This window comes from Prionailurus bengalensis, chromosome C1, assembly GCF_016509475.1.
Source record: "Prionailurus bengalensis isolate Pbe53 chromosome C1, Fcat_Pben_1.1_paternal_pri, whole genome shotgun sequence".
Taxonomy (NCBI): domain Eukaryota; kingdom Metazoa; phylum Chordata; class Mammalia; order Carnivora; family Felidae; genus Prionailurus; species Prionailurus bengalensis.
In genome coordinates this window covers 157,558,187-157,585,132 of record NC_057345.1, presented here as the reverse complement: position 1 = coordinate 157,585,132, position 26,946 = coordinate 157,558,187, and the positions used below count along the sequence as shown (strand labels likewise).

The 26,946-nt window shown below is 40.5% G+C and overlaps 1 protein-coding gene across 1 annotated transcript in view; it reads right to left on the bottom strand.

The window, feature by feature from the left end:
• B3GALT1 (beta-1,3-galactosyltransferase 1) overlaps positions 1 to 16,216 on the bottom strand; it is a 40,339-nt gene extending 24,123 nt beyond the window's left edge. Inside the window, 1 exon segment of the mRNA XM_043576952.1 lies at positions 16,085 to 16,216. The gene's annotated coding sequence lies outside the window, so the exon portion shown is untranslated.
• Positions 16,217 to 26,946: the final 10,730 nt, after the last annotated feature.

Genomic DNA, 26,946 nt, shown 5'->3' with positions numbered 1-26,946 from the left:
GTGAAGCTGCACTGCTCAGTGTAGACAGATGTAGGGAATATTTGCTGGAGTCATGGTACAGGCAATGCAGTGTTACTTGCTGGGTATCAGCATGGGCTACGGAAATGTCATTGGTGCTCTCCTCCAAGGCTTTCCACTCGGGTTTAAATCTAAAGAAGTGGAGAGAACCCAAGTAAGTGTTTTTGTTTTGACCATTGGTTTTGATTGCCCTACAGAAGATGTGATACAACAAGCCCCTACTATTCCGTATACAAAGTAACTTTTGTAATAATATATACCTTTTTTAGCTTAGTTCAAAGAATAAATTTTAATTCATTTTTTTTTCAGTTTTGTTAATATTTACGCCAAACCACATTCTATTCAAGTATTCAAAAACCTGGACCAAGTCAAAAGTTTCTGGTGTTTAAGCAAAAATAAGCCAAAAAAAAAAATCCAAGAGGCAATTATACTGCAAAGGAAACATACTACAGTAGTGAAAATTACTTAAATATATTAGCCTTCTATCCTTATTTCCTGTGGTTTACCATATTTTTCCTTCTCCCTGAGATATTCTCGTGGCAGCAAATAGAGAATCTCAAAATCTGTACTTACAGTAACCATTTGGGTTTTTTGTACTTTTGTCTGGGTCATTTTACTTTCTTAATTAGGAACATGGCTTGAGTGGCTGCGGGCTAAAAAACAGCCTGGTACTGCTTCTCATCCCCTGTTAGGGAAAGGGGGAGGCTGGCACAGGCCTTTGATGTCATTAGATGGCTGATACATTTCATTTGTACATTTTGCAGAAGGTGCTTGGGTAAGTGTGGCAATGCCACAGTGGCCACACTTGCTATTTGGGGAACGTGAAAGAGTATTCCTACAATCTTGGTATCTTTGAGGAATCTGCCAAACTGGAGGTTTAATGCTACTGTTTTGTTCCTCTCCTAAAGGCATAGAAAGGCACCTTCTCAAATTTTTCGTCTCCCTTCAGACATGAATGTGGCTCAATGTGGATCAATGTGGCTCACAATGATCAAACGTCAGATGTGAATGAACCACAAAGCCAGCCTTCTTTCTGACGGGTGAAGACCTGGGGTGTATGTATATTGTGTTCTAGCACTGGATGGAGGAGATTGCTCTGGATTAGCTTTTAAAGAAATTTTAAAAATATCTTTTTTTTTTTAACATTTTTATTTATTTTTGGGACAGAGAGAGACAGAGCATGAATGGGGGAGGGGCAGAGAGAGAGGGAGACCCAGAATCGGAAACAGGCTCCAGGCTCTGAGCCATCAGCCCAGAGCCTGACGCGGGGCTCGAACTCACGGACCGCGAGATTGTGACCTGGCTGAAGTCGGACGCTTAACCGACTGCGCCACCCAGGCGCCCCCTTTTTTTTTTTTTTTTAACAGCAATGTATTGGGGCAGAGGGTAACTACACTTGTGGTGAGTATAGCATAATATATCAACTTGTTGAATCACTGTGTTGTATACCTGAAACTAATGTAACATTGTGGAGAAGCTTTTTATTTTTTTTTTAATGTTTATTTATTTTTGAGACAGAGAGAGACAGAGTGCTGGCAGGGGGGTGGGTGGGTAGAGAGAGAGGGGGACACAGAATTGAAAGCAGGCTCCAGGCTCTGAGCTGTCAGCACAGAGCCTGACACGAGGGTCAAACTCATGGACTTTGAGATCATGACCTTGAGGCAAAGTTGGACGCTTAACGACTGAGCCACCCAGGCGCCGCTATGGAGTAGCTCTTTAAAAAAGTCTTTACGAGGAGGCTCTAAGTATTACACAGGTACATCTAACAAGTTGTCATTCTCAGTGAAGTGCACAGCAGCATGTAAGGCAGCAGAAGTTTCTTAGCTTGCCTAAAAAGGATTTCAATGCGTCTATAAACGTGATTAGTTTAGAAGCCTCAGCACAACGTCTTACAAGGAGAAAGTCTGTAGAGTGATTAACCATTTGTGACCAAAGTAAAAGAACCAGGAGAATCTAAAGCTAGAATTTGGGTCTTTGATTCTATTAAGAGACTTGTTATCTTCTGGAGAAGAACCCACACTGTGCTTTTGAGGACAGACAAGCCAGGCTCGGTAAAGCTGGTCTTTCTCCAACTTCCCACAAAAGATGTGCACTAAGAAGACTATTATTCAGATGGGGCTGACTTTTTTATAAAGAAAAATCCAGGATTTGTTTGGGTGCCATCCATGCTTTTACTTCAAGCTTAACTCTTCTATGGTTGACATAAATGTTTACAGAGAACACAGTTACATGCACTAAGCCTTCATGCAAAGATACAAAATGAAGGCTCCTTTTAGTCTGAGTGGATATAAAGATCCTATGACCCACGAGAATGCCATTGCTCTGACCTGATTCTCTTTTATTTTTGAATTCTGACCTGTGTTAGAGGGTGCTTTTGAAATGCACACTGGCACACCATATTTTGTCCAGTAAAGTTCTCTTTTTTGATAATAACCTACTCTACCATAGAATTCAACCCTTCATTGATATAGAAGTCCAACACTGCACTTGCTTTTGTTAAGAACTCTGATTTCACCCTTACAGCCTAAATTTCAATATTAGAAGTGGTCTTAAGAGATAATTTAAGGCAATAATCTACCCCAGGGATAAGTCAGAGCATTTTAGATATAGATATTTCTTAGGAGCTCTAGGAAGAGAGTTTTTAGAATTTCCGTTGGGAATCTGTACTAGGATCTGATCATGTTCACTTAAAGATGTCATTTTTCATGTATGGGCTAACTATTCCTGAAATTTCAGCAGCTATCTTCCAGTTTTACCCTGGGACTTGGTGGGAAATGGTCAGTTCAGTTCTCTTTTATGGTACTTAAGTGAGGATCGATCAGAAACTTACAGCTTTCATTTCCCCGGATTAAGGCATGTCCATTTTAATGGTGGCAGAAAAAAGTTTCTAGCCCACATGGTTATTATTCCATTCTTCCGGGGTCACTTTTCAATGAGCAACTCAGGAAATAGCTACCTTTGGCTATGGTTTTCACCTGGCCCATTGGTGCTGAAACACTGTCAAGATCTTCCTGATTTTGTTTAAAGAATTGAATTTCCCTGAGATCCTCGCTGTATGATCTGCAAGGACCATTGGTGCCTCTATTTTTGTTTTTGTTAAATTAATTTTCTAGTCTGGGAGTTTTGAGCTCGTAACCTCTGCAAGGAGACACTGCCATCTGCCACGTAGCTCAGCCTCTGAGCTGTGGGGCTTAGAGGAAGCTGTATTTCAAGGACAAGGAAGCCAAGGAGGGGAATTTATTTTCGCTTTTCACAGACAACGGTGGGAGTGATTCTAAACTCTGATAGGAGACTGCGTTAGGTGCCAAACTGCTACTGTCATCTGCATAATGTGTAATCTAAGGTGTTGATTCATCTCAGATAGACAGGCACATTTAGTGAGGGGAGGCGAAATTACACATTGCCCCTCTGCCTGCCCCTTAAGAAACCAATCACATCCTTGTCTCCATCAACTCTACAGAGGCAGGGACCTTTCTGCTCCACTGAACTTGCTTCTTGTCTCTACTTAGCAAATTGACTGATGGCACTGGCTCTTCCCCTGCTGCTGCCTCTGTCGCTGCTAAGTGCGGCTGCTCCCCCCACCCCTGCAAAGGAAAGAGACCATATAAATGTGACTGGCTGTGTTGGGGTGCAGTTTTTACTTTCTTTTTGTAAAATTGCATGCCATCCCTAAATAAGACTTACACTTTGAAGACTGGAGGAACATAGTTTGGAAAGTAGCATGCTATTAAATTCGAACCATTTGATGTTAATATAGTTGCAGAGTAACTGATTTTAGTGCGCAATTTGTTGAAGATAGCTCTTTGGCATAGAATTTAGGTTTTAGAGACTGGACATACAACTGCATGTTTAGGAAGGGCATCAAATGCCTTTGTTTTAACAAATGGAGCCTCTCATTTTAATAAAATTCCTAACATTAAATATTTAGTGTAACTTCTATTTTTAAATACACAGCGATCAGAAGGGAGACTCCCACAACTTTGACTTTTTGCAACACTGTCCTTTGTCTCCTTTCCCATTGTACAGTAATGGTGTTGCTTAGTACATTCTCTCAGGGGACCGAGGGTAGGAGGTTTCTACATCCATCCCACTATAAACTTTTTATAAGTATTTATATGAACATTTGTTATAAACATCTTTTTTTGTTTGTTGTCCACAACTTTATTGTATTTAAAAAATTTTTTTTAGTATGAAATTTATTGTCAAATTGGTTTCCATACAACACCCAGTGCTCATCCCAACAGGTGCCCTCCTCAATGCCCATCACCCACTTTCCCCTCCCCCCACAACCCTATCAACCCTGTTTATTCTCAGTATTTAAGAGTCTCTTATGGTTATAAACATCTTATAAACATTTTCTCTGATTTTCAAATAATCATCCTCCTTTTTAGCAATGAAGAAACTGAGGCCCAGACTATTTGAGATTTTCCCATTCTTTTTGGTCGAACCACATGAAATTGCCAGTATGTAGCTTAAAAATGGTTGAACATCAGCAGCTTCATATGGTTCAACCCAACAGCTGTTCAAGAGAGCCAGGATTCAAACTCAAGTCAGCCAGGGTCAAAGTCAGCCTTCCCTCCATTATGCTGTGATGCTGCCTTATTTATTTATATTCTGTATTGTTCCAAGAATATAGCCTTGTATGCATTACCTACTTACTCTATGTGTTAATAAAATATCTATTGATTGGCTTTTTAAAAATGGATTTTAAGGAAGTACCATAGAGCTATGTTTTGTAACTGGTTAGTAAAGTATTAGATATCAGTTTTTACTGCTATAAATGTGGGTAGTAGTAAAGGACTAGTAGATACTATGTTTTGAATCATTAATTCCTCTACTCTCTGCATATGGTACAAGTTTCCCAACTTCCAAACAGCATCCAAAGAGTGATGGGCTTCTCTTGGAACAGGTGAAATCCTGCATCTCTGGTCTCTCTTCTTCCTGTGTTTTCTCCTGCCAGCAAGGCTTAGCAATGTCACAGCTCTTAAATGACTAAAAAAGCAATTAGATGATTTCCCTTCAAAATACCTGTCCCCTTTCTTTCTCACTCTATTACCATCTTCTTCCACACTTTAATATCTTTCCTTCCAACACTTTCTCTCTTCTAGAGATAATATTCTAATTTTTTGGCCACAGGTGTTTAGCTCAAATCCTTTTACTGACCATTATAAGAACATGGCTGCACATTTTGGAAGAACCCAGGTGGTTTTCATACTGAGTATGTCCAAAAGATATGAATTTTGATAGCAAATCAATGACTGCACGATTTATAGTGTAATTACATAGTAATTACTCAATTTGCTTGTGAACACTGACTCCCCTCCATGGGTTTTAAACAGATGTCACAGCAGATGCACTTCATTTAAAGGAGAATTTCTATTAACTGCCGCAGTGGTTGGGCTTATCATTGTCAGTGGTGCTGAATTAAATCGGTAAGAAAGGGCACTGCTGAAAACTATTAGGGAATATGACTCAGACAGGAGAGGGACAGACAATGTTACACATGGGAGGGCTCCCAGTCTTTGAAGGGGATTGATAAACACTTGGCTTTGGGGTTATGTGACAGTTATTGATAGTAATAACTGAGTTTTGTACCAAACTTTCTAGTGTGCAAATTTATTTCCCCTCATGTTTTCTCATGTGATTATCACTGGAGTCCAGGATTGAGGTATGAGTATCCTGAGGCTCAGAGGTCACCCAGATTCTTACTGGGGTGTGTGTGGGGGGGGGAGCCCAAACCAGTGCCCAGGCTGCTTGGCTCCCAAACCCACTTCTGTTTTCATCACACCATGCTGCCTCTTCAAGCAAAGAGTCAGTGCAGTCAACAAATCAATTAGCCGGTTCCTGTGTTTTTAATCAAACTGACTGACCTTTTGATTTGTTAATTTAAAATCAAAGCAATTGAATCACTTGTTTGCAAAAAATACAGACTAAGAAGCGCTTGTTTAGTTTTCCATCAAACTCTTGGTTTTGGTGGTGTGTATTTTCAAACAGCTACAGTTTGAAATCAACTTTTTGTGCAACATGGGAGACTGCCAGACATGCCCCAGCTTGTTCAACTAAATCTATACAAAACCAGGATAATCACCACTAGTAGCATCCTCTTTAAATGTGTAGAACAATGTGCCCATATTGATATTGACAGTTTAAAATTATGGGCAAGTTTGAAATCAAAGAATGTACAAACTCCTCAGTTGAAATCTTGATAGCATTTCACTGAAGCCTGGGAATAACTTGCATATATATATATATATATATATATATATAGGGGAGAGAGAGAGAGAGAACAAGCCCGGCAGGGGCAGAGAGAGAGGGAGACAAGAGACAGAATCCCAAGCAGGCTCCACACTGTCAGCACAGAGCCCGATGTGGGGCTCGAACCTGCAAACAGCAAGATCATGACCTGAGCCAAAATCAAGAGTCAGATGCTTAACCCACTGAGCTGCCCAGGCACCCTGCATATATTTTTTATTTTCCTTTCTGACCAACACATACATACATACATACACTTATTTATTAAAGTGACTTGATCCCTACTCCACTCCATTCCAGCTTCATCCAAATCTGGACAGTGGTATGTCTGGCCAACAGCCTGCTCACTACTGAGCCCTGCTCCCTGCTCTGTGAACAAAGGTCCAGCCTTAGTCAGGGTTGTCATTCAGGAGGCTGCTCTTGGTGCAAGAGCTACTTCCTTTTGCTTAATCCTTGAGGGCATTTCCCTGGGGCAGGGCTTCCAGTGGTGATTGGTTAGAACAACAGAGAGAAATGATCTGGTTGTCTGTCAACAGGACTCCCACACAAATGTAGAGCTTGGCTGGAAAATCTGTTTTTTCACTTTCTTCGTGGTTCTCCTTCATAAAAAAAAAAATCTTCAACGCTGTCTAGAGATTTCTTTTCCTTTTCCTTCCCTTTTGCCAGACTCTGCTATAGTCTGGGGCACTTTCACCTGCCTTTCCCATTTTCTCACCTGAAGGATCTGTCTGCCCAGCTGTGCTCTCTCCTTGCTCATTTCTCCATTCTCCTGCTTGGACTCTGTACCTCCCTTGGGAACACATACCCTCCCTACAGCTTCTCTTTCCACCATTTCTGGTCTTCTCCTCTCACCTTCCTCCCACAACTCTGAGGACTGTCCTCCCAGACCTGCTCTTGGCTGGCAAGTCAGTGAGTCAAAGAGTCTCTGCTGGGGGAGCAGTGGCCCTGAGGCTGGTGGAGAAGGAAGCAGAGGGGGAGGAAAGGCAGCACATGAAACTTGAGGAGAATGGGGAAAGGGGAAGTCAGAAGCCCCTGCAGCCTGAAAATAAAACTAATAAGTGGGGTAAGACTTGGCTGTTCTGCTCCAACTTAAAAAAAATTTTTTTTTTAATGTTTATTTTTGAGAGAGAGAGAGCGAGTGAGCATGAGCAGACAAGGGGCAGAGAGAGGGGGAGACACAGAATCCAAAGTAGGCTCCAGGCTCTGAGCTGTCAGCACAGAGCCTGACGCAGGGCTTGAACCCACAAACTGCAAGATCATGACCTGAGCTGAAGTTGGACGCTCAACCGACTGAGCCACCCAGGTGCCCCTGTTCTGCTCCAACTTTAATATAACACTTTGTATATCTATTACATTAGAAATCTAATATTAATATATAAAAATAAATCTATACAATATTAGAAATATTTTAACTAATCAATCTAATATCAGAAATAATTTCTGCAAAATGTCTGAGATAGTGAAATATAAACACTCCATAAAAGGTGGTCATTACATGATTATTTAAAAAAAATTTTTTTTTCAATGTTTTTTATTTATTTTTGGGACAGAGAGAGACAGAGCATGAACGGGGGAGGGGCAGAGAGAGATGGAGACACAGAATCGGAAACAGGCTCCAGGCTCTGAGCCATCAGCCCAGAGCCCGATGTGGGGCTCGAACTCACGGACCGTGAGATCGTGACCTGGCTGAAGTCGGACGCTTAACCGACCGCGCCACCCAGGCGCCCCTGATTATTTTTTAAGACTTAACATGACTCAAATAAATGAATTGGGTTCAAACCATGAAGCAAAATCTAATTTCGATAAAAGCAGCATTGTGTCCTTGATAAAAAATTCTCTATGTTATAATATACAGATTGTGGCAGTCAGTTGTGAGGGATGTCACAGGAAATTTATAATAATAGTCACCAAGTGCTGAAGTTTGTGTATGATTTTGGAGACAGGAGAGTGTAAACGAAAAGACTTAGATTCAACTTCTAGACGTGTATTAGTCTTGAAACATTCTGTAATCTCTATAGACCTCTCTTTCTTAGCCTGCAAAATGAAGATGCTACAGAAGCAATCGTTCACGGTTGTTCTTAGCTCAAATGGGATCATATACACAAAACTCATGGCACTGTGCTTAGCACACAGTAAACACTCAATAAAGGCTGTCCACTACTGGGTTTCAATTTAAAAAGGTAGAGCAGATTTGGGGCATCTGGGTGACTCGGTTAGTTGAGCATCTGGCTCTTGATTTTGGCTCAGGTCATGATCTCACCGTGAGTTATATGATCGCTGCCTATCATCTTTCTGGCTATTTCAAATGCCCATAGGTCCTTTTTCAACAGGGTTACATTAATTAATTTATATGGAAGTTCATCGTATCCTAGACTTATTTCACTAGGGCATGAGGGATATTTTATACTATTAGAAAACATATGAAAAGCCCTTTGTGGGATCTCAGGTAGATTTTATTAGGGAAGAAGGATTTGTTGACCCTTTCGTATTATAGGGTATTTTCCAAATGCCTTATAACTATATGGTTTATGGTAATTCATTTGACCAACATCTATTGAGCACCCACTACTTTCCTGCTCTAGCCTAGATGTCAGGGAGCCAAAGCACTAGATCTGTCACAGTCTGGTGAGAAAGCATGGTGCCTTACCCACAGCTGAATAAATATTTGCCCAGGCAACTGGAAAATAAGTCCTTACTTAATCATACTTGCTGTTAGAGACCTAAGAACAAGCCAGCCTAGGAGGAAAGGTGGGGGAGCCACTACTCTGAGTTGCCACAGGTTTGCTGCCTGGAGAAGTCTTTACCGTGCTTAAAGATCTTTCTGTGCTGTCTCTCCAGGGCTCAGTAAAATTCACTGAGAATACCTGCCACAAAGCCCCAGGAGAGAGCACTGTGACGTGGCCAATGTTTCTCTTGTTCTCTCTTTTCAACCTATGAATTGTGTAATATTCTGGTTTCCATTCTGGTCTGTTCAGTGGCAGAGCCACAGGTCAGGAAAGACTTTGGTTATAGCACATCCAAGGCCATAAATAAACACAGCATTAGAAAAGCAAACTCTTGGATGCCAGCCATGCAATGAAGGGAAACTGCCATATCTGTGGCCAGAGAGAGGGCAGGGTGAGTATCATTTGCAGAGCTCCCTGCTCCTCAGCCCTCCACTGCCCAAAGCCAGAGCTGCTTAGCATCATCTTGTTCATTCTGTTTCACCCGGGTGCCAGTCTAGGCTGGTCCAGTCTCCTGTAAGCACCTAAGGTTACAAGGCAAGTAAACAACGAGTTAGCATTCTAACTCAGGCCATCCGACTCTGGGGTCACACTGTAAACCACAGTATAGGTCACATTCCCAGCACCTAGAAACAGTACTATTTCTGGTTTTCCTTTTATGTCTCTGTGATGGTTAATTTTATGGGTCAACTTGGCTGGGCCACGGTGTCCAGATATGTGGTCAAACATCATGCTGGATGTTCCTGTGAGGGTGTTTTAGATGAGATTTACATTTAAGCCAGGACTTTTGAGTAAAGCAGAGTTCTGTCCATAATGTGGTGGGGGTGGTGTGGGGTAGGGCTCCTCCAATTAGATGACAGTCTGAATAGAACAAAAGGTGGATCTTCCCTGAGAAGAAGGAATTCTCCTGCAGACTGCTTTCAGACTTCATCTGCAATGCTTGCTATTCCTGGTTTTCCAGTAGAATGCCTTGGGACTCCAACTGTCATTCTTACCTGAGTCTCCATCCTGCTGGCCTCCCCTATCAGATTTCACACTCCCCAAGCCACCACAATCCTTAAAGTATAACTAGACACACACACACACACACACACACACACACACTCACTCACACACACATTCCACTGGTTCTGTTTGTCTTGAGAACCCTGCCTGACTAGTATAGTCTTCTTTGCTTATAAATTCCTTAAGCTAGGTTCTAGACCCTCTTTTCCTCTCAGGTCTAAGTTTTGCCTATTCTCTAAGCAAATTTTTCCTGCCCATGGTCTCAGGTATTATCCATATGCCAATAACTCTTGAATTTATACTCTAGCTCAGATGTGTCTATGGAACTCCAGACCCATATATCCAACTGTGTACATGGCATGTGTTCTTGGATCTCTGGGGAGCATCCGAATGTAGTGTGTACAAAGGTAAATTTGTGATCTTGCAATCCTGATCCTCTTCTAGGGTTCCTTATCTGTGTGAAATGTACCCACAACCCTGTGAAAGACCAGGAGCCATTCTTAACAGCACTCTCTCCCTTATCTCTGCACTTAATTGATCACCATGTCCTTTCCATGTCACTTTAGAAACTTCTTGTATCTTTACTTCACTCTATCCCCATTACCACCACCTGACCTATCCGTGAGGATTTCTTGCTTTGGCTTGTACAGTAACTTTCCCAGTGGCCTGCATGCTCCTTTCTGTTGCCCTCCAATCATTTTTTCTTCATAGCCACAATGACCTTTCTAAAATCAAAGCTGATCATGTCATTCTGTGCCATGACGTGTTTGAAACCATTCAGTGACTTTCTACGGCACTTTAGGAAGAGGGTAAATTCTTAGCGTGACTACAAGATGGTTCCCAAGGCTCTGCATGATCTCATTCTGCAGTGTTTCTTCATTGCTCTCTGTATTCCAGCTACTCTTACTTTTTTTTCAAGTCTTCCTCACATCACTGGTCCTATGCACATACTGTTTTCATTTTTAAAAAGGTGCAACATTATTCCTAACCTCTCAACTCTCATATCAGGAGTCACTTTGAAAGACAAGTTTTTTTTTTTTTAACGTTTATTCATTTTTGAGAGACAGCAAGAGACAGAGTGCAAGAGGGGAGGGGCAGAGAGAGGGAGACACAGAATCTGAAGCAGGCTCCAGGCTCTGAGCGGTCAGCACAGAGCCTGATGCAGGGCTCGAACCCACAGACCAGGAGATCATGACCTGAGCTGAAGTCGGCTGCTTAACCTACTGAACCACGCAGGCGCCCCACCCTTCCCTCATTCTTACCCAGATTTTTTTGTTGTACAATCTTATTTACCCCAACTAACACAAATAATAATAGCTGAGATTTATTGAGTGTTTACCAAGTTCAGGTGTCAAGCACAATGCTAAATATTTCACATTAATCATATTTAAATATTATATAAGTAAAAAATACAAAAAAATCTGAGCAGTATGTAATATTATTACTCTTTTTCACAGATAAGGAGGCTGAGAACCTGGGTGGGAAGCAGAGTAAAGACTTAGTGGATATTTGGCTCTCCCACTGGACTGTGTATGGAGTGAGGTGAGGCCATATAAAATGTGTTTAATGCCTACTTGTTGATCGAAATAATAATGGATATTTGAATGGATAATGAACTAGGATATATTTTAATATGGGAACTGAGTATCCCTTTAATTCTCCACTCTAGTCATCTATGAGATTATTTACAAAATTCTGGATAGTTGCTTATAAATGACAAAATGGTATCTCCAGTGTTAGAGATGTTTTAGAGTATCTTCCACTCTTCATTTTGATGATTATCTGCTCCATTTCCACATGAGGCAGCTATTCAGTTTAATTCTGCTCACAGTGAAGGGTTGTTTTTTTGTCCCAGTCCTTCTAGGGCTTATCAAACAGAGGGGGGTCACACCTGTGTTAGCACGCTGTGAGCACGCTGTGTTAGGTAAGCCCACATAGCTGCTATAATGAATAAACCCTAAATTTCCAAGTTTAGTACAACATATAGTTATTTTTTATTTGCGTCACAACCTAATAGGGGTGTTCCCACTTGGTCAGACAGTTTTCCACCTGGTTATCTAGGAGCCCAGGTTCCTTCCATCCCTGAAGGCCTCAGAGTTCCTCCTCTCACTCCAACAGCATCAGGGAAGAGTGCGCATGGAGAAGGCACATGTACTTCCTAAAAATCCTGGCTCCCAAATGAAGCATGTCATTTACACTCACACTCCATTGTGAGAAAGTCGTCATGTGGACATTCCCAGTTCTAAGGAAGGCAAGGAAATGCTGTCTAGTTAGATGCCCAAGAAGAAAAGAGAGAAAACATATTTGAGTGAGTCACCAACCATTTTTGCCCTAGCTCCCAACCCTATAAAACAGAGCAGAGACAGGCTTTAAGATTAGTACAAAGTACCCTGGCAGATGGGAAGATGGAGCTTCATTTGAATGATATCTTAAAGACCAGTGGAGGAGGGGATTTTGAGTCTTGAAGGAAAGGTAAGTCCTTGATAGAAAGAGATGCTAACAGGTATAACTGAGACCATGCCAAAAATGATGTCAGAAGCCAGGATGGAGTAAGTGTATGAGAAAAATGTATGCCTGGGCATTGGTCTATGTGTATATATCTCAGAATGATGTAGAAATTATTTTAATGATATCTTTTTCCTGGTTTTCCTGAACTCCTTCTATAAGTAATTAAAGAACAAACAGTATTACCCCCTCCACCGTATCTTATCCCTAATGTGAAGATATGAAATAATTAGAGGGTGTGCTGTGTAAGAACTTTAATGCCATCGAAAACTTCTATTTTTAAGACTGTGCTAATTATACAGGATGAGGCTGAACAAAAGGAAGACTTACAATTAGCAGAGCACAGTTTATTACAACCATCTCTGTTTAGAAGCTCTTCTGAACCTATATATGTAATAAATGAAGACTGATCTAGTGTTTACCATTTAGAGGACAACTCTGGAGATCATAGAAATGCAAGGCTGGGCTACTTTGGATATGATAGTGGTGATGGTATAGGAAGACTTTTACACTCTAGTCTAAGTGGTAGAGAGGAAAGACAAGGGTTTTTAGAGGGGGAAGACCTCTGTTCCTTCCTTGGTCTGCCACTCATTGGATGGGTGATCCTAATCTTTCTGGGCTATTTCCTCCACTGTATGGGGATAATACTACATATGAAAGCACTTAACACTGAGCCTGGACTACATTAAGGACCCAGGTTTTTTTTAAGATCCATTTCCCTTCCTTTCTTCTACTTTTCTTTTTCTTAAGCAGGATTTCATTCACCTCAATAAAAAATCCTTAAGACTTTAAGAACTGTACAAGAATGACTGTAATATCAGCTGGATGTATTTCCTCTAAATCTACCAAACTTCAATAAAGGCAGTTATAATATCTGTGGCTCTATCTGAGCAGTGTCAAGGATAAAGAAATACCTTAGTTGTCAAATCCCAGGAGGGCTGACTCAGCTCTTCTTTTCTTCCAAAAAAGATAAACTGCATCTCATGCAATCTGCTTTTTGCTAGGGGGTTTTTGTTTTGTTTTCAAACAAGATCTTCAGTGCAAAAGACAATCTCTCATACATATACATAAAAGGAGCCATGATGAGTCCCATGAAAGTTTGGGCTTTTCCCTAGATTCTGTTGCCAGAATATTAGAAATTGATATGAAAAGCTGAGAGCTTAAAAATTGCACAGTATTACATATTATTCAATTGTGAAATGCTGTGGGCTTCCCATCCCAAGCCTCAGCTCAGCTATGAATGGCCTGTATACTTAAGTGCATCTTCCTATTGACTGAAAGGATAGAGGCCCTCATTCCTGAGAAGGCATTAGGATTGCATTATCATATCAATAGCCCACATGCAAAGTTCTTGATAAAAACGATCATAATCCAGAGGCAAGAGATAAAATATGAGAGTTTGATTTGTGTAAACAAATCAAAAGCATTTAGAATCAGCTACTTAATCTATCTCTAAGCATTGCCAGGAATATAAATATCAGAACAGCCTCAGAGTCAGAATAGGCAAGAGTTGAGAGAGTAGAAGGAACTCAAGATTATTTGCTACTTTTTTCTGATTTACTATAATCCACCCATATTGACCGCCTTTCAATTCTGTGAACCAGCCAAGCTCAGAGCCTCTTGTCTTAAAGCCTCTACAAATTGTCTTTCTGCCTCTTCAGATATGTCTCTTGTAATAGTCTGGATTGTCTCTGTTAAGCTACATTAACAAAAAGCCTCCATATCTCAGTGGCTTAAGACAATAAAGGTTTGTTTGCTCATGCTGTAGGCTGTGCATCTCCAGTGTGGGTTGGCTGGGGGACTCTGCTCTTTGGTGTCACACAAGTTCCAGGTGAAGGGACCAACCACATCTTGGACCATATGCCCTGTCAGAATGCCATAGGGAAAGGGAGCTAGAGCAACATCAATTAGATGCTCCAGCACGGAAGAGACACATATTGTTTTAATGCATAACTGATTGGCCAGATCAAATCCCATGGCCCCACGGAATCTTGGGGAGAGCAAAGCGATGCAATCCTATCACAAACCTGCAAAGGGGAGGGACAGGGAACCGCTCTCCTGCCTCACACCTGCCCTGACTACCTGTATGAAGCAAGGTCGAGCTCTTCACTGTCTTAGCACCCCTTTCATTTTTTTAGAGTGCTCATCACGATTTGTAATTGCATTGTTTACTTCCTGCTTTCATTTTAATCTTTTTTTTTTCCTCCACTGAATTATAAGATCCCTACAAGGAAGAACTACAACAGCAGGCTAATCCTATGAAACAGTTCCCCCAAACGGTCAATCTGCCTAATATATTTAAGTCCTGAATATATTTGTCTTCAGTTTGGAGATTCCTTATGGTGTCACAGTCATGTCTCTCAGTCTATGTCCTTTTTGGTTGTGTGCTGATGCCTCTCCATTCCTCCTTATTAGAGGATCCTCTCCCCTAAATACCAGCAGGGCTAAGGCAAAGAAAAACTGGGCATTCCTTCAAATGTTGGTTTGGAGCAAACTGGAAAACTATCAGTTAAAACCTCACATAAATCTCCAAAGATGGGAAAAACCAAATTACCCAGTGCAAATTGCTGTAAACTTTGTAAATAATGAAAAGAAAGGAATTTGGCAAACCAGCATTTTGTTGAATTTGCCTTAGGCAAACAGATTTGCAGGGAACTAGCTCAAGGCTCCCCACCCCTACAGTGGTACCTCACTGTCAAACTGAGCCTGGTGTTTAGAAATCTGAAATAACATCACTTTTTGGCCTTATGGCTAAGATCAAGTGTAGCAGTCTGAAATAACAGCCCATTTCATGGGCAAGGAAACTGTAGTTTGGAGAGATGAAGTTATTGGCTCAAATCACAGAGGCAATGGTGGAAGAGATAAAAGTATGATTCAAGTCTCCTGGTGCCAGTGGGGGCTTCTTTTCCTGAGTCATACTCCAGGAAGGCTGCAATCATTTCAATAAACTTAGCATGCTATTTAGGGCAAAAAGTTAGTGTATAAAGGAATATTCTGAGTATTTGTTGTGTGTTTTATCATTTTAAATAAAAATATTTTAACAATTATGTGTTATTATAGATACTTTTTATAACTATTCAATCATTTTCTATAGAAAAAGACTATTATTTTCAAGTGAAATAAGAAATAATTGAAACGCAATTGCCTGTGGGACAAGGTTATTTCAGCAAAGAAGTTTCAAGAATCAATTAGCTATCGCCTTAGAGAGATGGATTTTTAAATAGGCATTGTCTCAGGTCACCTGAGGGATATATTTAGCTCCCGGATGTTTCATCCTAAAAGAGGCCACCACTAAAATCAGTCAAAGGTTTCGTAGGCGCTTGTAAATATGAATTTTTTAAAAAGGCCACTCTCTGTTCAGCTTTCATTTTTTTCTCCCCTATCATTCAGGAACACGAGTTATTTTATGGCTTATGCCAAGGCTATTTTATATGTTATAGCAGGTAAACAGTAATGAGAGGAAAAAAGGAAATGTCTCACTTTCCTCATTAGTCCTTAGATGTTGATTTCTGATTTTATAGAATTGCTGTTAATTTCCCCAGTGACGGGCTGCATAACCAAACAGCGCCTTCTTCTCTTACCTGTTGGGCCAAAGCTCGCCGTGTACCTTTTCTCTTACTATAGGTGCAGGGCACAAAGCATGGTCTCAGCTTGTCTGATGAGGACAGTGGCTTGTGCCAGGAGAAGCTGCTGCTTATTAGCAAGCTGCAGGATCCTATGCAGATAACGAAAAGAGAGAAAATGTTAGGGACAGTGGAGATTAATTCACCTCTGAGAAGTGAAAAAAAAAAAGACTTGTATTTAGGTTACAAGTACAATGGACAAGATGGCATGAAAGCACTGAATACAGGTTGATCAAATGAAAAAAAAAGAATGAATAAATGAACAAATGAAGGTCGGTACTGGTCCTAGGTTTGCAAACCCATATGCCTACAAGACCAGGTAAGCAGCATGAATGAGGGGCAGACAGGTGTGAGACAACAGGGAATGGTGGGCTGCGGACAGCACATGTCCCATCTTAAAGGGGGAGCCAGCACTCACATCTAGCCGATGTTTTTCACTGATGGCATAAGGAAAAACAGGCCCAATAATATCACAGCTTCAGATTTTCAAAGGAAGACAGAAATAAGGATTTTCATGTGAAATCTCTTGTTTTATAGTTCATAAGTATAAATTAAAACTTTGTGCAGGTCAAACGAGGTTAAAGCCAAAGCCTACCGGAGGGTCAGGGTTCGCTCATGGGTGGCCAGCTTTTACCTAAGATCCAATGCAACATCTTCAGTTTCCAAATGGAGAGAAAGTGAATGGTTCAGGGGGCAGAAGCCTCTTGGGCAAGGACTCAGCTAGTGAGTGGCAGAACTGGGGCTTCTTATCACGAGTGTCTTCCCTTTTACCTACAACCTTTCACTTCCACTTGGGACCACTCTGAGGTTGGCTGAATCTGATCAGATCTGTTTAAATGAAACATTGGAGGCTGCCTTCAGTTGATCTGAGCCTTGGGTCTCAAGATGCATTTATATAAAAGTTCATAAGAGGCATAATTTTCTCTCCATTTATATTGTGGAATGAGTTCTGGGTAAAGCTGGATGACTAAAATACGATGGTCCCTCATAGGAAATAAAACTCTGATTGCAGGTATTTGTTTGGGATGGTGTTTAAGCAGTGTGGCCAGATAGGAAGAATGGCAGTGCTGGAGTTATGGGCAGAGGCCTGAGGGGGCCGCACTGAATCCACTTGCCGGTTCCAGTTTCTGCTAACAGGTTGCTCTGTTTATACGAGAGGCAGTGCTACGTGATGGCTAAGCATATGGGATGGGTTGAAATACTGACTCAGCTGCTCACTGGGACTTAAGTTCTCTTAAATAGTGATAATGGTACCTGGATCATAGATTATACTGAGGTTTAAATGAATCGATACGCAGAAAATGCCTAGAATGGTATTAGCACTTAGTACATGTATGCTAGTATTTGTAAATGCACACGTGGTAGGGTCCTCTCCCTAAGGAGAGAAAAAGGAAAACAAAACAAAACAAAACAAAACAAAAAAACCCTCAAGGCAACCTGGCTATATGCTATTACGTGACAACATCCATCACGACCTTGTAACATGAGACCATTTAACCTTGTAACATGAGACCACTTAACCAGACTACATGTTTGTGTGTTACAATATATGGGAGACACAGAAATAGACAATGTATTAAAAAAACTATGCCACGTGGGGTTCGGGGCTCAGTTCTTTGGGTATAAACCCAATTGAGCAGTGCTGGCATGAATAAAGTCGCTTCTGGGAAAGACAAGCCTTGGTGTCACGACTCTCTGTGTGAAAATCCTGCTACAGTGCCAACATTTATTGAATGCCTAATATACCCTAACTTACTTACATTTATTATTTGTAAGCATCACCACATTCCTCTTCATTTTATATTATTATCTTTACTTTAATAATGAGATAACCATGACCCTGAGAGATGGTCTCTGGTCTAATATCACCCTGGCAGGTAGTAGAACCAGGTTTGAAACTAGGTCTACACAGCTTGGGTATTTTGTATAACCCACGTCTCCAGTGTTCAACTGAAGACTCTATTTAGATCTTTAAAGGGAGGTAAAGCCAACTTTGGTCAAACGCCAAATAATTATCAAGTCAAACACCAAAGCAAAGGAGTCCTAAAGCAAACAATTGAAAGCACTGCGATGCTTGATAATCTTCTGCCTTATATAAAAATGTACTGTTCTAGAATGCGAGTGCACCGCATGACTGAGAATAAGACAGGAGAGTATGTGGCCAGTTTTTAGTGTGTGCAAAGCCTCATGCTTATCTTTTAAAATGCTATGGTTCTTAATAGATTAATAATAATAAATCAGGGGGTGCCTGGCTGGCTCTGTCAGTAGAGCATGTGACTCTTGATCTTGGGATCATGAGTTCAAGCCCTACATTGTGGGTAGAGATTACATGAAGAAAATAAAAATAAATAAAATCTAAAAAAACTGTGATAAATCAAATTCCATGGAGGTAGCTTTTAAGAATTGAAACACATATTGTATATTAACATTGGGAAGATAACAACTGGATGATTTTATTTTAACATATTAAAGAAATTCCTCATTTTCACAAAATGAATATTTTCTATACAAAAAAGAATGGAATAAAACATAAACATTTGTTAAGGTCTATGAAGCATTCATATGAAGCATCTTATATAAAACATATTGAATGAAGAAAAGGAAGCAAGGAGTAAAGGAAATAAGCAATTATGGACGGCTAACATGAGCTGGATCCTATGCCAGATAACTTTGTATACAATTTAGCATCTACTGAATGAAAAATAACCAAACCAGGGCCAAAATCGGTGTGGAAAATGTATGTATGGCCAACTCAATTTTCCACAGGCAGATATTTCCATTTAAACATCTTAAATCTTACTTGGACATAACTCCTTGCCTTGACCACCCATTCTGTTTTGCTTTGTTTTTTTGACACGTACACAAAATATAACTATAATTAACTTTAGCCAAGCAAGGACAGGGAGGGATGGCGTCCTCCTAACCAAAGTATTAAATTATCATCAGTGCCAGGAAAATATAAACTAGGAAACATATAGATGCAAGTTTTCTCTACTTTAGGATGAACTTAATATATCCTAAGAGATAATATCTATTTTCAGCAATAATATAGAAAGCAGGAATGTACTGCACAAGACAGGATGAAAAATATAAGCCACTTTCTACCATCTGATTTCGAAAGTATAATTTTAGTATTCAAGTTTGAGGCATAGCAACCTTACAGAATAAAAAAGGCATCCACATCCAAATGTTGGTTTTGGAATACAAAACAGTATTTCAAAGTCAAATAGAAATTAATTTGTTCATTATATACTCTTTTGGATAATTGCCATTATTGCTATTTCTCCTTGGGCAGATAATTGAAAATTGGCTATATAAATTGTTGTGTTTTTCTGGGGAAATAGCCTAGACTCAAAATTTGTCACCCACATCTTAATCTAAGTTACAATTTTACCAGGATTAAAAATTATAGCTACTCCAGTGCATTATTCTATTACACATCGTTAACATCTTCCCTTCTTTTTAGCTTCATGTGGCAGAAAAGAATTCCACCAGGGCCATATTTGAGGAATCACATTCATTTTGTGTGTCTCCACATGAGAGTTAGCTATGAAGTATTTTAGTGACGAATAGGACAAATAAAATAGTAATAATATTTGGACATGAGATTTTTTCTCCCCAGTTCTGCTTCAGCCTTCTTTGCAGCAACAAAGGGATTTGCACTGTGAATCTCTAATGTCAACATCTGGCCACATTTGATTCCGGTTTGTGTGTGGTCTGTCTGCAACCAAGGACTTGAATAAAGACTGACAGAACAAAACAGAGAGTGCTGCTGAGCTGCCTATTTATTAACTTACCAAAGTAAGTTTTGTGATTCATTAGGAAATCAGGTGAAGGTAATACCTGACCTAATTAGTTAACAAATTTAGAAGACAGAACAGGGTTTTTCACTTTGTAAGTTTCACTGATCATGAATGTAATTTTCCTTTTCTCTTCTCACAGCCTGAGTTCCTGGGAAACAGACTTTGAGACTCTGAGATATCCACGCAGCAAGTTTATTGGGGCATGTTCTTGGGAGTGACACCCAGGCCATGATGAGAGGAGAAGGAAGAAAGGGAGGGATAGGTTGAGCTGTGATGCAGTCACAAGGAGGCCTTAATGGACCCCAAGGCAGTGCTGGAGCAGGGATACACCTGTAGAGGTCAGTGTGTGCCACAGCCAGCTTGTATTGCTGTAACTTCTGCGGCTAGGTCTTCCCTATTCTACACAGGGTATTATTCTAATCCCAGGATTCCTAGCCCTGCTATGTTGTCAGGGATCTTTATTGTTGCCTTTCTGAAAGAGGCAACTGAGCTCTCTTGGAAACAGAATCAGCCCTATGCGATAAGACTCGGTGATATGACTGCCAAAGCCTAAGTGACAGAGTTATCAAAAGTAAGTACTGACGATGATCGGACAACATCCTGGAAAAAAATACTTAGAAAAAAATAAGCCAACTGAAATGATTTTGTTTCAAAGTACTTCCATTTCCTTGTATGTAAACATGGTCATTCATACCAATAAAGTAGAGTGGTAATAATTGCAGCATGTCTTTGTTTAATGAAGTCTTTAAATATTTATGGAGGCAGTTCAGGATGTATACCATAAGGAGGGAGAAGATTTTTAAGTGTATTAGCCAAGCCACACAAAGAATTTCTGTTAAAATAATTCCAGTTTTTTAAAAAAGTTAATTCCTAGGAAAGATGAATTAAGCCAACTTCTGTGTGCAAATACCAACATCTTTAGGAAACTCAGAGAGGTGGTGTTGAGAGACTTCACCGTTGGCTGGGGCAGCAGAAACTTTCAGGGGGACCATTCTGCACAAAGCCGCGCATCTATCAAGGTTCTTTCTTCTTCTGAGTCCTTTACGCCTTAGAGAAAGGCACTAGAGAGACCCAAGATTTGACGAGCGGTGACAGATTGTACATAAACTCTTCTCAGCTTTGCTCTTTAACATGCTACGCTAAATCTTGGCATGGCAGCAATTGTCAAACTCCACTTGGGCATCCAACTTAGCGAAAAACAGTAGACTTCACATGCAGAAGAAGTTCTCCCAATTTTAGCACATGAGGCTAGAATTACGAAACTCAGTAAGAAAAGTGTGGATGATTCCAGAATTCAGTGATTAAAAAGTGACTGATATTGACTACATCTATTCCATTGTCTATCATGTTTCTGTAACAGGCATTAAAGCAGAGAGAAAGTGAGGTTTCCAAAAAATGTTCTTCCATGACATAAAATCACTGGGCACAAACTCCATCTGACATGTCACAGCTTAGCCCAGAACCTTGTACCTGGCAGGAACTCGGTCTCTCTCCACACTTTGATCTGAGATGAACTGATGAAATATAGCCATGGCCACATGTGGATTCTAGAATCAGCTTCTTAATTCCTCTCCTGTAATATCCACTGCTTCATTCAACAAAACTATGTTGAATATCTTCTATTATTAAGGTGTTCTACTAGGAGCTAGAAATATACAGAAGAACTCATATCCTTCCTGAGAAAGATACAATTCAGATAACAAAGTATAGTAATGGAAATACTGAAGTACAAAGGAGAGACACTGAACTGAGCGTGGCTGTGTGTGCACACACATGCACAGCACTTGGGGTGTAATCAAATGCATTTTTCTCTTGAATGAGGTGTTCAGAACACTGAAAAAAATTATTTGTTTTTATCTGAGAGATTGAGCATGTGAGTGGGGGAGCGGGGCAGAGGGAGGGAGACTGAGAGAGAGAGAGAGAGAGAGAGAGAGATTGAGGATCTTAAGCAGGCTCCACACTCAGCATAGAGCCCATTGCGGGGCTTGATCCTACAACCCTAGGATCATGACCTGAGTGGAAATCGAGTTCGACACTCAACTGACTGAGCCACCCAGGTGCCCCCAGAGTACTAAATATTAAGACCAATAGCTCTCCCTGTTCTGACTGAAAAATACAAATGCGATTAATGTTTCTGCCAATAAAACTGGAGACATTGTGAGGATAAAGGAGTTTAGCATGGAGCCCCAGATCATACGGCCTGTTTTTCCTGATTTTAAGTTGAAATACATGTGAGCTAGTCTTTCAACAGTTAAACGATATTTTTATTTTCCTTTTAAGAGCAATTCACATACTAGGTCCTGGTGATTTAAAGAAGAATGAAGAAAATCCAAGTTGTTTTCAAAGTCTTATTAAGTAAGAAATTCCAGGGGCACCTGGGTGGTTCAGTCGGTTAGGCATCCGATTTTGGCTCAGGTCAAGATCTTGCGGTTTGTGAATTTGAGCCCTGCATCGGGCTCTGTGCTGACAGCTCAGAGCCTGGAGCCTGCTTCGGATTCTGTGTCTTCCTCTTTCTCCGCCCCTCCCGTGCTCATGCTCTGTCTTTCTCTGTCTCTCAATAATAAACAAACGTTAAAAAAATTTAAGCAAGAAATTCCTATGAGCCTTTTAAAAGTTTGATATAACTTCATGACATTTTTCAGGAATAAAAATGTCCTAATTTATGTTCACTTATAAAAGTTTAGTCTGTATAAATGAGTTGCTTCACAAATGATTTTGGTACAACGTGAATTTACGCTGATAACAAGCAAACACAGAACAATGGAATCGATCATTATTTGTGTTTGGCTGTCCAACTTTGTAGCTACAGCTTTATCTCTGCCTTTATAGCTGCTGAAGTTGGTTCTGAAAATTAAGACCATTCCAAAGCATATGTGGAAAGAAATTCTGCAAAGCTTGCATATTGACTGAGTCAACTATTGCCTTGCTGGATTTCTCAGTTCGTGCTCCACATATCTTGAAAATACTGTTATTGTAAATCATGCCATGTGAGCTTGTGGAATTTGAACATGACTGCTGATTTTGAACATGACCTATTTGAACATGACTGTCTGCAGCCAGTTAGTTCCAGTGAGAATTCAGTGTGACCCATCTGTGGGCAGTTGCTTTCATTTTTTTTTTTTTCTATAGGCATTTTATTCTAAATCAGTCTTTTTAGGAATGGATATGGCATCTGTCACTAGAGATAATGGGTGAGAGAATAGGCCAGTATTCGTACAAATACATCACCACCATTAAAAAAACAGCAAAACCAACAGTCTGAAATACCTGTCCTATAGACAATTGGAGCAGCAGCGGCACCTCTTAATTCAAAGGGCAGCATCTTGAAATCTGGAAAGTGATCCTCCTTCTGACTTAAGAGGTTCCCCACCATACCCAAGCGCATTTGGTTCAGATGCCAACAACCATTTTGACCAGTCAGAGGCATGATGGAGAACCTGCGGGAGCTTCTGCAGAGGGTGGGAGGTGGGGGAGGTGGGGACTTACAGAGAGGTCACCTTTGTCCTTAATGGCGATTTCTGTATTTCAGGGTCAGTGAGACTTGTCAGAATTGTGGCATGGTAAGCAACTGGTCCAGTTTGGAAGCAGTGCATCTTTTCTTCAAAAACATAAAGCACTTCTCTTACCCTAGGTTTGATGGGTACTTAGATGCACAAAGAAGAGGTACTCTGTTACTTCCAAATGGGGCATGCTTTCCTCAGTAGACCTTCCAAAGGAATGAGGAGTTAAAAAGCTGCTGTCAAAGTGTTTTCCACGCCGTGGCTAACTTACCCAGAAATCAGTTGAGAAATGTCCGGAACAGCTGGAACTCATGTTAGAAAACACAAGTCTTTGGGGTGCCTGCATGGCTCAGTCAGTTAAACACCTGACTCTTGATTTTGGCTCAGGTTATGATCTCATGGTTTGTGGGTTGGGGCCCTGCATCAGGCTCTGTGCTGGAAGTGCTGAGCCTGCTGGGGATTCTCTCTCTCTCTTTCTCTCTCTCTCTCTCTTTCTCTCTGCCCCTCCCCCCTCTCAAAAATAAACAAACATTTAAAGAAAAAAAAACACAAGTCCTTTTATTTGGAAAACAAAGAAAGGTGAAGCTTATAGACTAATGAGTTCACAGGAAGACTAAATTTGAATATCAGACACTTAAGAAATGGGTTCATAACAGAAAGCCTACAATTTTGACTACAATTACACTACATGAATGCACTTTTATATCTTTATGCTGGTACTTTGTTTAATGCTATTTTTTTTTCAAGTTTTGAGATCCAGAATGCCCTGCTCACTAAAGGTCCTGGAAGCCACCTACACCTCACGCCCTCGACAGCAACATCACCTGGGCTGCTTACCATTCTTTGTTGCCTTAAATTTCTCTGATGTTTAGGCAGCCCACTCAGTCACTGAGAATAGGGTGGGCGAGCTACACCCTCATCACGTTTTCTTCTTGTGTTACTATTTTTGCCTGATTTCTTTTCAGGAGGAAGCTGTTGTACGCTTTAACTGGACAGATATGAGGAAAAGAAGCTCTTTTTCTCCCAAGATAACAATCAATGACCTTGGGCAATAAGTGCAAAGCTCTCTGGAATTCTATTTAAAAAGTATCTGATAAACTGCCTTTGGGTCCATGTGTTGTTTTCTTTGTGTGGGGCAGGAAGTGGGACCTACTAAGCTTAGCCAGCTTAGCTGGATGTTACTTAAACTGTAGGCAGTGAACAAAGATGTGCTCTATAGTACACGGATAGCTGGAATGATCAATTTTACAGTTGAAAGTTACATTAAACCTGATTCTGCCTATATTCATTAAACTTAGTGCAATAGTGGCCTCAAAGATATGGTACCTGATGCAGTCCATCTGTTGCTTCCCATCAAAACCTTCTTGGTCTGGCTCCTAAAAAACCAGTCAGTTCCTTTTTTTATTTCAATGAAAAATAAAAAAGAAATTTTGAGAAAAGTCACAAATCAGGGCAACTGTGTGTGTACTCCTTGTAATATATTTCCCCTGGAAAGAAATGGTGATAAATACAAAAGGGCCTGAGAAATACACCTCTATTAAAGTAAAATACAACTCTTTCACTGGCTAAACGCATACCTAGAACTGCCCACTACTCCACAGGATCGTGACACATTTGATGGAGTGAGGGTGTAAATGGGTCACTCAGAATGTCCTTTTTTTTTTTTTAAAGGTATTCCTTGGGGGAGTTGTGGATAAATGGACTGAATGTTCTTTCATTTCTGAAGCCTCTGTGCAGGAAGTGAAAGAAGCGAACTACGCAGAGCAAAACCACCTGCTAAAGGTCAAAGAGATGGGCAAGCTGTGGAAAGCCCCCGCGTGGAGGAGGCCCTGCCAGAGGCACAAGCAACCGCCCATCTTCTTCTCTTCCTTCCCTGGAAGATGCCGTACCTGAAATCATGCAGAATCAAACAATGCGTGTTCCAAAATCAATAGAGCTAAGTAGACTGTGAAATCTCTAGGATGATAAAACACCACACATGCCCACTCTATACCACCACCACAGCAACAGTTTTTATTTTTGTAAAGCAATTATCAACTTATGTATAAATGATTACAGTATTTGAGATCCAAGATCCGTGGAAAATCTGATGTTGCAATCAAAACGTAATTGAGCTATTTTGGAATAGAAAGCCTATTTGCTCTTCAAAACACATAAATATCTAAAAATTAAATGATGACCCATTTAGAACAGTGTTGTAATCTTTTAAGGGTTTACTTTAAATGAACTTCCCTGCTTGATGGAAAGTTTTTATAGTCTGATGCTGTTATTTCTCAACTGGGGGCGTGTGACTGTGTGTCTGTGTGTTGGGGGGGGGTGGGCAGGTCAGGGGGGGTAGGTGGATGTGGTCAGCAGTGATGAATTAATTTCCCCATGTGATCTGATCCGAAAATCCATCTGCACACCAATCATTATTTGGAGCCTAAATAAATTTCATCTTGTACATGTAGGTATATCATTTTTTTCAAATGCGTATATATGCCCATGTGATAAGAAAAATGTGAATTCATTTTAAAGTGTTGTCAACTTCATTGCAGATTTCTGTTATAACTATTTTTCAATCCATGGATTATAAAAACATAGCAATTACCTATGGGTAACCACAGCACTTTAAATGTTAAGAAGGAGTTCTTCTTCCTGTATTAGATGCACTGCAGTAATGAATTTCAAGAGTTGCTAAAAAAAATAGTTATAATAGGGACTTGCTAGAGATCTATAATGGGGATATGATAGATATAATTGAATTTTCAACTATGAATGAGTCCCATTAGAAGAATCATTAAACCATTTGGTTATATTAAGTTTAAATGTTTAGGCCTAACCCCAAAATAAAACAAGAAAACAATTAACAGCCATTACCTCTGGGGATACCAGTGGGATGATGGGAGCGGCCACTAATTTCTATTCTTTCTACCTCTCTATTGCTTATATTATTTACAAATAATATGAATTCAAATATTACTTTATGTTTTAAAAAATGATTAAAATAAAAACAACCACACAGTGATCTCATGTGATGAGATCAACAGTCTCTTCCGAGGCCAATGAGGTGCTGGCTTCTGGGCGCCTCTCACACATCCATTCTTTTCCAGTAGGCTTGCCTTAGAAGGTGGAGCATTATTTCTCATTCTGTGTAACTTTGGAGGCTTCTCCCAATGTGACAATCATGTCCATCACATGTTAAAGCCCTAGGCTGGGCACCGGGCTGTACACTTTACATGAAGTCAGAGCTCACAGGGAGGACTATAGTGCAAGCTGTTATGTCCACACGTCCAAGTGTCTGGGGGCTACGGGACTACAGCAAACTCCCATCCAACTGTATTTTGTGGCACAACTGCCTATGGGTGGAGAGAGAAAAATGATTCTTGACTCCTGCCACCAAACATGTGGGGACACCCCTGGAGCATTTATGAAATCCCACTTTGTCCTATACCAGGAGGACACTAGAGCTGATCCATACTGTGTTCTCATGATAACTCAATGAGCTGGCATTTGGTGTTAGGGACGCACAAGGATC